Here is a 14497-nt window from a genome sequence, read left to right on the forward strand (position 1 = left end):
GACGACAGCTACAGGAGGGGCGGGCTTTCCAAAGACAATAGCTACAGGAGGGGCGGGCTTTCCAAAGACGACAGCTACAGGAGGGGCGGGCTTTCCAAAGACGGCAGCTACAGGAGGGGCGGACTTTCCAAAGACGACAGCTACAGGAGGGGCGGGCTTTCCAAAGACGATAGCTACAGGAGGGGCGAGCTTTCCAAAGACGACAGCTGGAGGATGCCGACAAGGCTCGCTATCGGACAGCAGAGCAAGCCGGGCAGGAGGTAGCTGCCCAACTAGAATAATCGTCTACCAACAGTACACAACTTACATAAGGACGACCCATAACCCTCGTCATGCCTCTCCTTCGAAGCGAAATAGCCATTGCATTTGTGTCTCCTGAACAACCAAAAAACTAACTAACGAGGCGGCGCGGACAGACAGAAAAACCAAAAACATCGTCTCTCCTGGAGTGGCAGTAACCTTCGTTCAGACAAATGTCAATAAACACGTCGTGATCCACCTGCTATTGGCGACAGCCTCAGCTTCCGGTCAAAGCTGCTCTAATCTGGCTATTCAGGGCAGCCCGACCACGCGGTCGCACAGATGGCAGAAGAAAGCCATTGCGGGGTAGATCGGACATTATTTATCCGCTCCTCCCACCTCTTCTCCTCCTCCCCTCCCCTCCCCCAGCGTCGGTCAACAATTTGCCGTCCACCGGGACGGCAAGCTGCTGCACAACGGTGGTAAGGAGTCGGCGGATCGAACCCGAGTCATTGCCACGTGTCCGGTAGGTGTCACCAGGGGTTGAAGGCGTTCCGAAGTTCGCCACCAGCATTGGTGCAGCGATGGCCGATGCTGTCTCGCATCGGCTAAGAGACTGGGAGGACTCGGGTCGAGCCGTCGGAGCCAGCTTGGACGCCACAGCCGACAAAACAGGACACGGACTCGGAGTAGGCCCGTGTCATCATTAGTGGCTTCGACGACAGTTCCTTCACTTCGCCGCTGGTGACAGAGGCGGCGGCCTCTAAGTGTTTCGGCTCGTCTTCTGGATCAGCGATCTCCTTGTGCATGGGCTTCAAGAGGAGATGAAGTCATAGTGATCAGAGCAAACTTCAATTCATGATGCACTTTGACCTGGAGCAGGAGCACTCGAGGCTCTCCTCCAAGGATCGTGTGTCGCTTTCTGTCGCGAGAAGCTGGGCGAAACCAAGCCAGGCGAAGATAAGTGTGTATTCTTGGAGCGTCATGACTTGCATCAAAAGCGATCAAGCGCTGAAACCATTCAACGCTTTAACAGCTGACCGCACCCATCTAAGAGCAACCAGCTTTGGAGCATAATACGTCTCACAACATATGACAGTCGACTTCCTGAACTCTTACTTCACGTGTTACCAACGAGCATCACAGGACGGAACGCTAACGGTGGTTAAAACAGTGAGCATCGCAGGCGGCACGAGCGTCCAACCGGCCGCTCAGTTGGCCGCTTCAAATGTCAGATTATCAGCATGAATGAAATGACAGGAGCTTTACAACACGTACGACGCTGCTGACAGCCCTGACTAAGGGCGCACCAGTACACCACGCTCTCGGGGCCCGTCGACAGCCCTGCCTCGGTCCCCGTGCAGCGCGGTGGCTCTTACCGTTTTGCACGTGATCGCCAGGAAGTTGTAGCTGGGGGATGGCCGCATCGTCAGCACGGAGAGCTCCAGTTCGGCCACCACCCGCACCGTCCAGTTGTCGCCGTCCGGCTCCAGCAGCTGGCAGCAGTCGAGGACACGTCACCCCCACCCGCACCGTCCAGCCGTCGCCGTCCGGCTCCAGCAGCTGGCAGCAGCCGGGGCCGCGTCATCCCCAACTGCACCGTCCAGCCGTCGCCGTCCGGCTCCAGCAGTTGGCAGCAGCTGGGGGCGCCTCATCCCAGCCGTAATCGCTGCTCCCGCCGCACAGCGCTCTCGCAAATTGGGGCTAGAACTGGACCGCTCCGGGACACTGCCATCCCACTCAGGCGCGATAACATGCAGCTCACTCGGAAAGTTCGCTCTTGTCACAGCAAATGACCAGATGCGATGGGAACATGCTGCCACAACAGTGACCAATCCTATCCACCAGCGAAACACATGACTACCTATAGTGTTGCAGAAAAACGCTCGGATTTGACCACAAATTAGCAGACGTCTTGGTCATGTTTTCTGCACGTCGTGAGTCTATTGCAACTAGTTTTAATACAGACAACTCGTACCACAAGTTTTCCAGTTTCAGCCGTCACCAAAAACACATTACGCACGCATCCGCATGTAGCTCGTTAGTTTCCTCGCCACCGACCAGTATCCGTCCGTCGTCCATAGCGGCGAAGATGCCGCTGTCGTTCAGTACGATGCTGACGATGGTCCCGGCGATCCATTCATTCACAGTGAGCTCCGAGGCCTCCATGGTGTCAATATTCACCTGTAAGTCGGCCAGAGGTCCAGACGAGAGCTGACGCATTGTCCAAACCGGATGCTGGTGGCATGGACGCTGTTCTAAGGGCTCTCGATAACGGCACCGGTAGAGCGCCACGGCTTCAGACGAGAAAGCGAGGCTTGTGGACGCGGACGCAAATGAATTGAAGCTCTGCCTCTGCCAAAGCGCAGCAATCGTGCCAGAGTGTGCTGAGCTTGCAATTATAACACAGCTCACATGTGGAACCCTAAGAACGTGGCCCATCGTTTTCTCGCATTGTTTTTTCTTTCTACAAAACATTGATTTCTCTACGGTTGCTGTACCCGGTTTTTGACGTTATAACTGCTTACTTTATATGCTGTGAGTGTTATCATCCCGTCACATCAGACAAAATTCGGCACAAGGTTGTCATTTACTGATGCCTACACCACTACATCGTGAAGAAAGGGACTGAGACACGTAAATATACTGGCAAGATTGATGATAAATGACAAAGTAGAGCACTGCCCTCAAATTAGTTGCGATCGAATGCCACCAATTAAAACAGACTGGCCATCGGTCAGTTGGCAGAAGACGAACGTGACACTCTTAAATCGTATATCAACAGAACAAGCTCTACAATTGGCTGCGGCTCTACACATTCTACAAAGCTTTTGATATCCGCGCCATAATCATGGTTTATGAGCACCAAATCAGCTGCCTCCAGCCCATAATCCTGACGTTGCAGCCGATTGCTGGTAATATACCGGGTCAGGGATTGCCCCAGCTAGATCCGTAAACCACCGAGCCTGGCGCAATGCTCTGTCCGATAGAAATCAATCACACACACTGGCCCGAGGCCCAAAACCGCGCGCGATAAGCGTCTGTGGCATACAACATACTTTGGAGCACCACGCCTTATAATAATTAAATTGCTCATCTTAGCGTCTACTATAAGAAATGTTGAGGAGTGAATACAAAGATTTCACGCCAGAATGATCAAATCCTGCAGCATACCGTCCAGAAGAAACAGCGATGGGTCTATAGCCACTTCCGCACACAAGCTGTCACCACTGCACAGGCTGCTACGCCTTCTAGCATCAGCTGACATGCTACAATCCGCATGCTGACGTTAACGATGATTTTGAAAATCATGCGCGCATGCCATAGAAAGAGCTCCAGGAGGGCATGGAACTCCCCACCGCCATGGTGGCGTGTTACCGCCTAGCCACAGGCGGACAGCACGGCATGACTGACGCCACTGACGCGGCGGACGTGATTTATACCCGAGACTCAGCGAAAAGCGGCAGACGTCTACTCAAGCATATCCGCCGCGCGTTTGACCTTGTTTCTCATATAACAAATGGTCGTCATCAGAAACGTCTGCTGCGAGTCGCGACTGAGGTGATTTATACTCGGCAGTCAGCGAAAAGCGGCGGACGTCTTCTTGAGCAAAGTCGCATGGTTCTACGTTATAACATCCTTCGCTATTTAGCAGGCGGCGGCGGCCCTCGGCATCTGGGAGTGATGATTTATCGCACGGCTTATTGGCCCGGCTGAGCACCGTGTCAGCTGTTGCACCGAAAGTAACGCGTTTGAGTACTGACAAAGTTTCTTGCATTGGAAACATCCGAAATTGCAGCAAGGTATTAACTAGTCAAGATGTTCGGAGGCAACGTTCCCAAAGTTGGCTCGTATCACCTAACAAAATGGGGCAGAGTGTCTCAACATAACACATGGCATCACAAGCCAGAAATTTCAGTAGATGCAAAAGCAGCGTGGAAATTGATCACCTAACACCTTGTTCAGAAGTAGTATCTGGTGAGTGTCGGGAGTGCAAATCGCTCTTTGGGGTTCATTCTTGCTTGGAAACGTCATAGAACCGGCGCTATTGTATTTTTTTTTGGGGGGGGGAGGGGGGAAACGCCGGAAATGCAGCCGCACCCTCAATTTACAGCAAAGTTACACCCATGGCCTTATTTATATCGCTATAAGCACAGCATCCCAACGGTCCCCAAACCAAAGAAACGGAAGGAACAAACGGACGACATTACCGGCGAAAAATGAAAAAAGTAGCCATAAGCTAACCCCACCGCGTCCATCTATCCCGCAACAACGCTTCCGTCCGTTCCGTACTGCCGTATTCGTCCATCCCGCAACACCGTATCTGTCCGTGCCGTGACGTCGCATCCATCCGTTCGTCTCGTGCCACCGTATCCGTCCGTCCGTCTCGTGCCGCCGTATTCGTCCGTCCCGTACCGCCGTATCCGTCCGTCCGTCTCGTGCCGCCTTATCCGTCCGTCCGTCTCGTGCTGCCGTATGTGTCCGTCCCGTACCGCCGTAGCCGTCCGGCGCGCGGCGGACGGCACCACACCTGCCGCGTGGCTGACCACGCCTGTGTGCCGCCACTGACCTGGTGCACCGTCTCGCGCCGTGAGCAGAACAGGTCGCCGTCGACGGACCAGCAGTGTGACCTGACGCGGTCCAGGTGGGCGGTGCGCGGCGTCAGTCGCCACTCGGCGCCGAAGTGCTCCATCTGGATGACGGTCACGCCCGCCTCCGAGGTGAGCGCCAGGTGGGGCGTGTCCAGGTCACTGTCAGCCGGCCAGCGCCGCGTCACCCTGACCCGCTGGCAGAGTCACACGCCGGCTGACAGGCCCAGCCGCAGAGCTGGGAAGCATTGGTCATGCACCAGGCATCGACGCACGCCATCAGATCCCCTGCCGCTGTGTCCTGGTCCCCACATATCAGCATCTTCGTGGCAGGAATACGAAATGAGCACACATAAAGACTGTCCTTGAGTTGCACGGCAGCTGTCTGTTTCTTAACATATGATCGTCGGTGAATGTTATGGTTGTGACGAGGTCCTGGAACATTCGAATGCGGTCCCAACGCGAGGAGGGCCACGCAGAGGGCAAACCCTACAGTCAGGAGGGTCACAAAGAAGGCAGGCCCCGAAGTCACGAGGGCCACGCGGAGGGCAAGCTTCAGAGCTAGTACCACGCAGGGGACAGGCTCCGAGGTTAGGAGGGCCACGCAGAGGTCAGTTTCGAAGCTAGGAGGGTCGCGCACAGGACAGGCTCCAAAGCTAGGAGGACCACGCGGAGGCAGGTTCCAAAGTAAGGAGGGTCCCGCAGAGGGCAAGTTCCGAAGCTAGGAGGACCACGCAGGGGGCAGGCTTCGAAGCTAGGAGGACTACGCAGAGGGCAGGCTCCGAAGCTAGAACCTTGCAGGATTCAGCGTTCCGTGCATTGATACAGTGAGAAACAAGGCCGTCCTTCAATACAATGCAATACCGCATAGGAGACAGCGCGCGTCTGGCCACAACACCTGCTGCAGATAAAACATACCGTTGTACAAACAACAGTTGCTTTTGCAGAGCGTGGTTGTTTCATGCAGTCCGTGTAGAGTGACCGCAGCGCACAGCATCGAAAAAAGTCAAACCGTCTCAGTTGTTTCCTGGAAACTAGGCGCTGAGCCTGTCACCCAGCAGCGCATGTAACGTCTCTGAGGGCGGGCGAACCTTCGGCCCGACCGACACATAAGGCTTTGTTGCCAACTGATCAGGGGGTCAACTCGGCCCCGTGTCGTGAAGGGCTGGTCAAAAAAGAATATCCGATAATCTGGATCGATCCAACTTGGATGACAGATTCCGCGCAAAGGCAACCAGCGATTTAGCAAATGATATGAACTCAACGCCACCAATGCAAGCTATCATGAGAGCATGCATGAAATACAAAAGTAAAGGAGGACCATTGTTTACCGCGCTCGTTAATACCATTGCCAGCTGACGGCACGCCGCATGAACAGAGATTCAACGTGATTTGAGATTGTGCCCTATAACATTTTCTTAAACCAACAAACATATTTTACAAGCATTCGTTCAGACAGCCAACGGTTGTATGACAGCCAACAATATCCCACAGCCAACGGTCGTGCATGTTATGCTAACAGATTTGCATCACACCGACGAATGCACAAATCGTCACCGTGCACTGATGCCTTACCGCTCAAACTTCCAACTGAACCATTGTTTCGTTTTAAGCTGGAGCCAAAGGAATTTGCTGACCGCTCGACCTTTGCTCTCATCAGTCACACAATACGAGCGCCCCTGCCGGCCGCCGCTCTTGGGGCCGGCAATGTCCGACATCAGCATCGGGCGGCCGGACGGCCGGCGGCGTGCACCGGATGTCCGTCGGTCGCCCGGCAGCGTGCACCGGACGCCCGTCGGTCGGCCGGCAGCGTACATCGGATGTACGCTGGTCGGCCGGCAGCGCGCACCGGATGTCCGCCGGTCGGCCGGCTGCCTGCACCGGACGTCCGTCGGTCGGCCAGCAGCGCGCCATCTGGGCGACACTGGTCCGCCGGCCCGCCCGCGTGATCAATATAGCGAGAGGCTACCAATCAGCCGCACTGGTGCCGCACGGTGCCGCTGCAGACACAGACTGTCTCAAAAGGTACTGCCCACACGGAGCGCGGCCAGCCTCAAGGCCTAAGCTGAGAGTGTGCTGTGCAGGCCGTTATCGGCGGACAGCGAACAACCCCTGGATCTTGAGACCCGGAACGGGCTGTTTCGGAAGCGAGGACCCGAAGCCATCTGTATCGTTAGTCTACGTTATTAATACAACAAAACCCACACGATGCCGATGTGCAAGTATCGTCTCATGAATGCACTACAATAGCATATTCCAGCCAGGAAACGATTCCAGAACGCGTGTGACAGTCGTGTTGAGACAAGAGACACCATGATTTAGTGCAGTGGCGTCATCTAAAGGAGCCTCCAACAGTTATAGATATTGAGGAAAGACGATTCCATTAGTTATTAAACATGCTTTTCAATATCTCATCGTTTGATTGCATCATGAAACATTTGTATGACGCCAGAGGGCTGCCACACTGGCCGTGTGAAATTATCACCCCAGCGGATGGGCTCACTCACTTGAAGTATTTCAACTTCTTGAGAGGGGTCCTGGTAGTGGGTGCGGCATTTCCAGAACTCAAATTTCACTGTATAGGCGTGTGTTAGCCCTTTCTCGTGGTTTTCTTGCAAATTAGTCCGCGATTTTATCATGTTTAATTCGCATTCACATGTTCGGTTATGTTGCTTTTCTTAAGTTTGCCGATTACAAATCGTACTTCCGTAATACCTCGCGCCGCGGTCCAAATTCCTATACAGCCTAGCAAACACACCGCGATCCGTGTTTGAAACATGCACTTAATGCATAAAAATGTTTGAGAGCCAATTGAAGTCCGCCAGTCCCAGAAATTGTGATAACGTACGCCAGAGCCGTATAACTCGACGAGCATCTTTGTCTTGTCATTGAAAGCCGCAAAACCAATGGGGTGGCAGTATTTGAGTGATGTTTCTATAGTATCGTGCACGCCTGGGCGACCTTGAAATAGTCAACACGACATAGTCTGCACAAATCTGCGGGTGTCTGGGTCAGAAACCTAGCAGCCCTCATAACCCTGCCCTTTAGAAGGCAGGGCTATGAACTACACTTTGTTATTCTCCAAACTACTATCTCAGTTAAGAACTCAATACAAATGTCGAGCACTCCCTTTAAGCGAACTGTTCCAAGTTTGAAGATATTGTGATAAGGATCAGATACGATGGCATTAGCTCACTTGCAACTACTGGTATACATTTAAGTCGAAAACATTGCTCTAGACAACAAAATTCCTCTTTTTGCTAAATATGCTCCTCAGCACGCCATTGCTTGATTGCGTCATGGAGCCTTTGCATGACAACACTCACTTTGTAGCTCTTCATTCTCCCGAGAGATGGCAGCGTGGCCTGGAGGTGTTTGCTGAGCTAAATATCGTTATGCGTCCATGTTTTGGCCGTTTCTCATGATGTTCTTGAATATCCATCCATGATTTTTTATGTCTACTTATATTCACATGCTCGGATGGCCATATTCTTGATATATTCGATTACACGTGTTACTTTCGCAATAATTAGGAAGCATGTGTCACTTCTGATTATTATGTAGCACAGAACGTGACATGAGCTGCGAGGCGCAACACCTTTAAGCAAACTATTACATTACGCATCTATCCCATTATTCTTGAGTCGTCGTTACGCGACAGGCATCTGTTTACTTCGTACGCCGCATGTCCAGCTGAGTGTCAGGACTTGAGCGGTGTCATTATCCCGTCATGGTACTCAGGTCACCTTGGAAGCCCTGAAGAGTGCATGTTGCTCCGCAATTGGAGGAATTTGGGTCTGGGGAAGCTGTGAGCCGCGCCGCATGACCTTCGGGATGGCCAGTTCAGTTCGAAGTCTCATACAAACGCGGAGCACTCATTTTAAGCGCAACGCCTGTTCTCATCGTCCCTTGAGCGACCCTTACCAGAATGAAAGCTGTGGTGAGTGGGCGAACCCCATCGGCAGTTTGGCGATCATGACTTGTGAGCTGACGTCCCACAGGAAGATGGTGTGGTCGGGCACACCGGAGAAGGCCGCCAGCCGCTCGGAAGAGGGTGAGAAGGCGACGCACAGGTACTCCAACTCGGCACCGTCTGAGCATGGGACAAGGTGGTACATACGCACATGAGCAGAGAGCCACAGCACTGCCCCCAGCGCAACATAGAACGGCATTATCCCACCAAGCAACACGAAGGGCGCCTTGGTGGACACCGGCTCAGACCTGAGTGTATGGCCCCCTGTCAGCAAGGAAAGAGACCAACTAAACGAAACTGACGGGTTACCGGGGTCGTCAAGGTAAGCTACAAAGCAAGCTATAAGCCATGTATGGTAACACCAGCGGGGTTAAATACATCTATGCATATCGTACTGAACTGGGACGTGCAGGACAAAAATAACTGTTCCGGAAGCCATCAGGTAAAACGATGTCTGATATCTTATTCGCCGCAAACAGAGCTAACCCAGTGCTAAACCACAGTAATAGAAGTTAAGACCGCTGGCTTGCTCTGCCCTGTTCATTATGCGAGCGTCCGGGTGATGCGGCCCTACTTTGCATGCTTTTCCGCGCAATCCTTGCTTCGTATTGGGTGTAAATAATGGGACATACTTTCCTCGCACGCGTTTTAACTGTAAATTTAACGTTTTAACTGCCATGCATTCACGTGGACACCACATAACCCATTGAATGCACGTGACTATCATGTTAAATATAGGTATTCGTAGATGTAACCCCACTAGCAGTAGAGCTAAATCGTGCACACCGGACTGCTTCGTATCGGCTCATCTTCGAGCCTGCTGTAATGTAAGAGCTCCGGGTAGTGGTACACCTTCTGGTACAGCTCGCCTTAGAGCTTGCTGTACTGGGAGAGCTCCGGGTACTGGTACACCTGGTGCAGCTCACCTCCGAGCCTGCTGTACTGTGAGAGCTCCTGGTACTGGTACACCTTTGGTACAGCTCACATTCGACCCTGTTGCGCTGCAAGAGCTCTATGTAGTGGCTTCCTTCTAGTACAGCTCACCTTGGAGCCTGTTGCACTGCGAGAGCTCCTGGTACTGGTATACCTTCGGTACAGCTCACCTTGGAGCCCGTTGTAGTGTGAGAGCTCCTGGAACTGGTACGCCCTCGGTAAAGCTCACCTTTGAGCCTGTTGCTCTGTGGGAGCTCTAGGTGGTGGTATACCTTCTGGTACAGTTCGCCTCCGCGTCTGCCGTACTGTGAGAACTCCAGGTCGTGGTACACCTTCTGGTACAGCTCAACTTCGAGCTTGCTGTACTGGGAGAGCTCCGGGTACCGCTACACGTTTTGGTTAACTTCACCTTAGAGCCTATTGTACTGTGCGAGCTCCGGGTACTGGTACACCTTCTGGTACAGCTCACCTTCGAGACTTCTGTACTGGGAGAGCTCCGGGTACTGGTACACGTTATGGTACAGTTCACCTTAGGGCCTATTGTACTGCGAGAGCTCCGGGTACTCGAGCACGTTCTGGTACAGCTCACCTTCGAGCCTGCTGTACTGGGAGAGCTCCGGGCAGCGGCACATCCTCTAGTACAGCTCACCTTCGAGCCTGCTGTACTGGGAAAGCTCCGGGTACTCGAACACGATGATGGCCGGACGCAAGCACACCTCCGACACGGCGAACAGGTCCTCGCCGTTGGTGGCTAGCGTCGACACGCCTCGAGCCGGCGGTGAGAACACCTCCGAGTGCGAGAAGCCGGCGCACGTGAAGCGGACGTGAGAGCCGCACAACACGGCCACAGTCGCCTCGTCCATGTATTGCGCGGCCGACGAGAGTGGGCCGCCCATCCACCTGCGCACATTGGCCTGGCCCAGTGAGTAGGAGCCTGGCACCGAAAACTGGAGCGACTATATATGTATGGCGTAGCATGGATGCTACGTGTGACAGCGCTGTAATGGCAATGCGAAACATTTTGAAAGGTTCTGGAGCCAATTCAAACTCTGAAGTTGACGCAACAAACATAGCCTTTCACTTGCATCGTATGTAGTAGGCTCCATACCAGTGTTTCATATAAATCTGAAAGTGTGTTGAAGCCGAGTGTAAACCGAATAGATGTGCACCGGCGACGCGTCACGAACTACACAGGCAGCAGCAGTGCCGCGGCCTCGCCACCCAGCACGCACAGTTCCAGCAAATGCTCACTGGATTCCGATCATGTTACCATGAAGCGCTTCCATAGACTTGGTGTCCTTGGAGAAGAGCGCGGAGACCCTGTAAACGGCAACGGAATTAACAAATGTTACGACTTCTTGGGAATAGGCAGCATTATATTTGGGCCTGCAGGCACGATGCGTCACAAAATTCGCGAGAGGGGGGGGGGGGGGGGGGCGTAATGACCGACTAGTTAGCGCACCGAACTCTTACGTGGGCGAGCCCGGCTTCGAATCCCGGTAGCGCCTTGGCCTCTGGGCGCTGATGCAACCAGTGTAATCGCTGGCGGTCCAAAAAAGGGACGTGGCGGCATGCATCCCGTTCCTTAACAAAACAAACAAAACATTCGCGTGGCATTTCACTGCACACGGGCGGCGCTCATAACGTCTTTAATGCCAAGCTTGTAACGCTGAGCGTAGTCCTGAGTGGCCATTGCAATGAACGCAAACTCCCGCGCATTGGGTTGACAGCATAGAAGCAGAAACCAGGCTATTCGTGGAGGATAAGCTCTGAGAAGCGATTAGGCTGAGCTGTATACATCGTTCATGCAGCGTTCTACGTACGCGTGCAACCCGCAAACATGACTGCACAATTGAGGCGTTATTGAAAAGTACGGCTTACTTCCCTCCAGGTGCTCCGTGACCGAACGGGTCGGACATTAAGGCCGCCATGACTCAATCCGAGTCTCCTGCGGATAGCACACGAGAAACAGCGCGTCAGGAGTGTACAGGGGTGGTCAGAACAGGCGGACGATCACCAGGGGCGCATTCGTGAAGTGGTCTCCGCGGGGACCACTTCGCGAACGCGCCCTTCCCCTTGCGAATGCGAACTCCCCCCCCCCTCATCAGTTGGTTCAATATACTGGTACACGCGTAACTAAACATGTTGGAAGTTTTTGAACGAAAGTTTCGAATGAGTGTAAAGGTGTCTGAATTGTGCCCGCCGATCGTTTCGCTGATATTTACCTCCCTGCCAACGATTATTTGCGAAAGCAAAAAAATGTCGGTGAATGTGGTGCACGCGGTCAATAAGGTCTGCATTAAGAACCGACAAGCAGCTGACGTTGACGTCACTGTCTGACCGAATAATTCATTCAAATAACGCTAGTCATGCGTGGTTCAGATAACGCCTCTGGGAGCAATATAAAAATAACAAAAAACCTGGGAGCGTTTTCCCTACTCCTCATAACACCACGATGATCACAGACCTGCTAATGATGATGTTACCACGGGTAATCGAGTAAGACATACATTAAACAGTTGCTACATGCCTGTGATGACGTCCCTTTAAGGCGTAGAACAAAAAAAAAAAAACGCGAAGTCGATTGTGTTTTGACTGTTGACGGCAATGACGGAAAACAAGACGGAAACCAATAACGGAAAACATGCTTTGAACGCGCGCTCGAGCACCAGCGTTTAATCAAGACTTCACACTTTAAGGGCCCTATTTCCTTTTCAACCAATTGCTGATTTATGACAACGCCCTACATATCTACCAGGTCATGAATATCTCAAACTAATTAGTCGGTAATACCTATGTTAAATTGCTGGCACTTGTGCAATCGAAAGAGGGGCATCAGCTGTACAATGGTATAGACTAAGGAAAACTGGACAAGCTAAGGTAACCCGGGAGAGTTATGGGCAACCAAACATTCGGAAGGCAAATTCGTACTCTAGCCATTTGAAAGAATTTGACCGATTTAGGGAGCATCTTCTGCAACACATTCAAAATACACACAAGGCCATTGGCTACAGCCGTACTGTCATTGTGGGAAACCTTAAGTACACTCACGAAACCTTTGGAGATGCACGTCAGGCACCGTCTCTAAAATCAAACTGCGGGTGAGCTTCATGAACGCTGATAGGCTTTCTTGATAAGCTGATAAGTTTCTTGAACCCCGTGTCAAATGTCACGCAAATATACATAAATAGGTTACCTGAAGGAAGATGTAAGGCTATCGTCGCGATGACAGCTCATTTAAAGACCTGGGCCAACATAACACACTAGTATAGAAATGAGCAGCATTTTTGTTGTTTTGTGGACGCAAAGACAGCAGCCTTGTCGTTATTTCCTTGTGCAGGCATGAAAAAGAGCAAGATATCTTCGTGCCAAACGGCAGTTTTTGGTTTAGCAGTCTTGCTTTGTTCCGCGGCTATGGCTTGAATATCTTCGTAGTGAAAGACCAATCATCAGCTGACGCGGAATTGTTTTTATCGTACTGGGACGAATCCCCTGGGGGTTTGCGTGGCAGGTGGGTTCATCGCACAGGAAGGCAACCATTATCCCGATCCTACTCACCGAATTTGAGGACGGTGGAGGATCCTCCTCAATTGCAGCGCAGTTCCATTATTCACGCGAACCAACGGCGGAGGTGCTCCGACCGCTAATACGATTCCATACGCCCTCGCACTGCCTTAAAGCCGACGAGCGTCTAGCTGGTTGCTAGGCAACGTCAGCTGGTACGCTCCAATCGCCTGTTCACGCATGCGTGATATGCAGGTCGTGTCACGTGGTCTGTGTTTACATACTCGGCTTCCCTGTTTGCGCTGTTCGTCACGAAAAAGGGTTGTTTGCTTTGTTTACGATTTACAGGACTGTGGTAGCTGTTGTTTAAATAACCGCGTTGCGTGCCTTCACTTTGCGCGCCCCGCTCAATGCATGCCGTGTTGTAGGTAGGCGGCTGGCGAGCTAGGGTGCGTGGATTTGTGTTCGGAACGTACCAGTAAGTCCTAGTGTATTCTCAAGGAAAACGTCGTCTCATGTCATTGTCTTCAAAAATGCGTCATGAATTTTGTTCGCAAACAGGGCATGCGTTGACCCACGCCCGAATTCGTAGCTTTTTCATAACAGAGTGATTTAGGCGATGCGACAAACCCCACCGTACCGTCTCCAAGTGAAAAAGGACGTTACTTTAGCGGGAGACACCAGTTGCTTGGCTTCAACAAGACCGCGATTGGTAATAGTTTTACGCTGACACGTCGAAATTTTGCACCATTATGGCAGGTCAAAGGTCAAGATTTCCAGAAAATATCAGCTGTGTATGTTTGAGACAATATCTCGGGGTTACAAAAAAATACCCAAATATATGTTTAGATAGGCGCCGGTCCCGACGCCGTGTTCTTCAATGTGAGTACCACTGTGATCGCTTAGACTAATAATTTTCATTTTTCATCTTTGTAGCCTTGTGTTTCCATTATCCTGATCAACATTTTGGCGCTTATGGACAATGTATAAAACTGCACAAAATTAAGATATAAAACCATTGGTTGGGACCACACAGCACCAGCGATCATCAGAAAGCGGCGGGATACATCATCTTTCACTTCAAAATTAAGTAATGCCAGCGCTCACCGGCGAGCGCCTCGCAGCGCTCCCACGTTGGCGCTGTTTGTACCTGAGCGGCGCATTGCCAGCTGAGTATATTTCCTTCTCAGTGGCTCGCGATGTTTCTAAACATAATACGTTTAGATGAATGTTGGATTTCCAACCAGCTGGGACTCAC

At 52.1% G+C, this 14497-nt stretch overlaps 2 long non-coding RNA genes across 2 annotated transcripts; both read right to left on the minus strand.

Moving 5' to 3' along the window:
• Nucleotides 1-1678: 1678 nt before the first annotated feature.
• LOC119098546 (uncharacterized) lies at nt 1679-4893 on the minus strand. The gene is made up of 3 exons (XR_005094258.1): nt 4811-4893; nt 2302-2424; nt 1679-1736 (listed from the first exon to the last, which is right to left on the minus strand). It is a non-coding gene; the product is annotated as an uncharacterized LOC119098546 (long non-coding RNA).
• Nucleotides 4894-10611: 5718 nt separating this feature from the next.
• LOC119098501 (uncharacterized) lies at nt 10612-13399 on the minus strand. Its single transcript, XR_005094247.1, has 4 exons — nt 13294-13399; nt 11617-11683; nt 10987-11055; nt 10612-10635 (listed from the first exon to the last, which is right to left on the minus strand). It is a non-coding gene; the product is annotated as an uncharacterized LOC119098501 (long non-coding RNA).
• Between the last annotated feature and the right edge of the window lie 1098 nt (nt 13400-14497).

Source organism: Pollicipes pollicipes, unplaced genomic scaffold (assembly GCF_011947565.3).
Source record: "Pollicipes pollicipes isolate AB1234 unplaced genomic scaffold, Ppol_2.1 Scaffold_4740;HRSCAF=5597_pilon_pilon_pilon, whole genome shotgun sequence".
In the NCBI taxonomy this organism is placed as follows: Eukaryota; Metazoa; Arthropoda; class Thecostraca; order Pollicipedomorpha; family Pollicipedidae; genus Pollicipes; species Pollicipes pollicipes.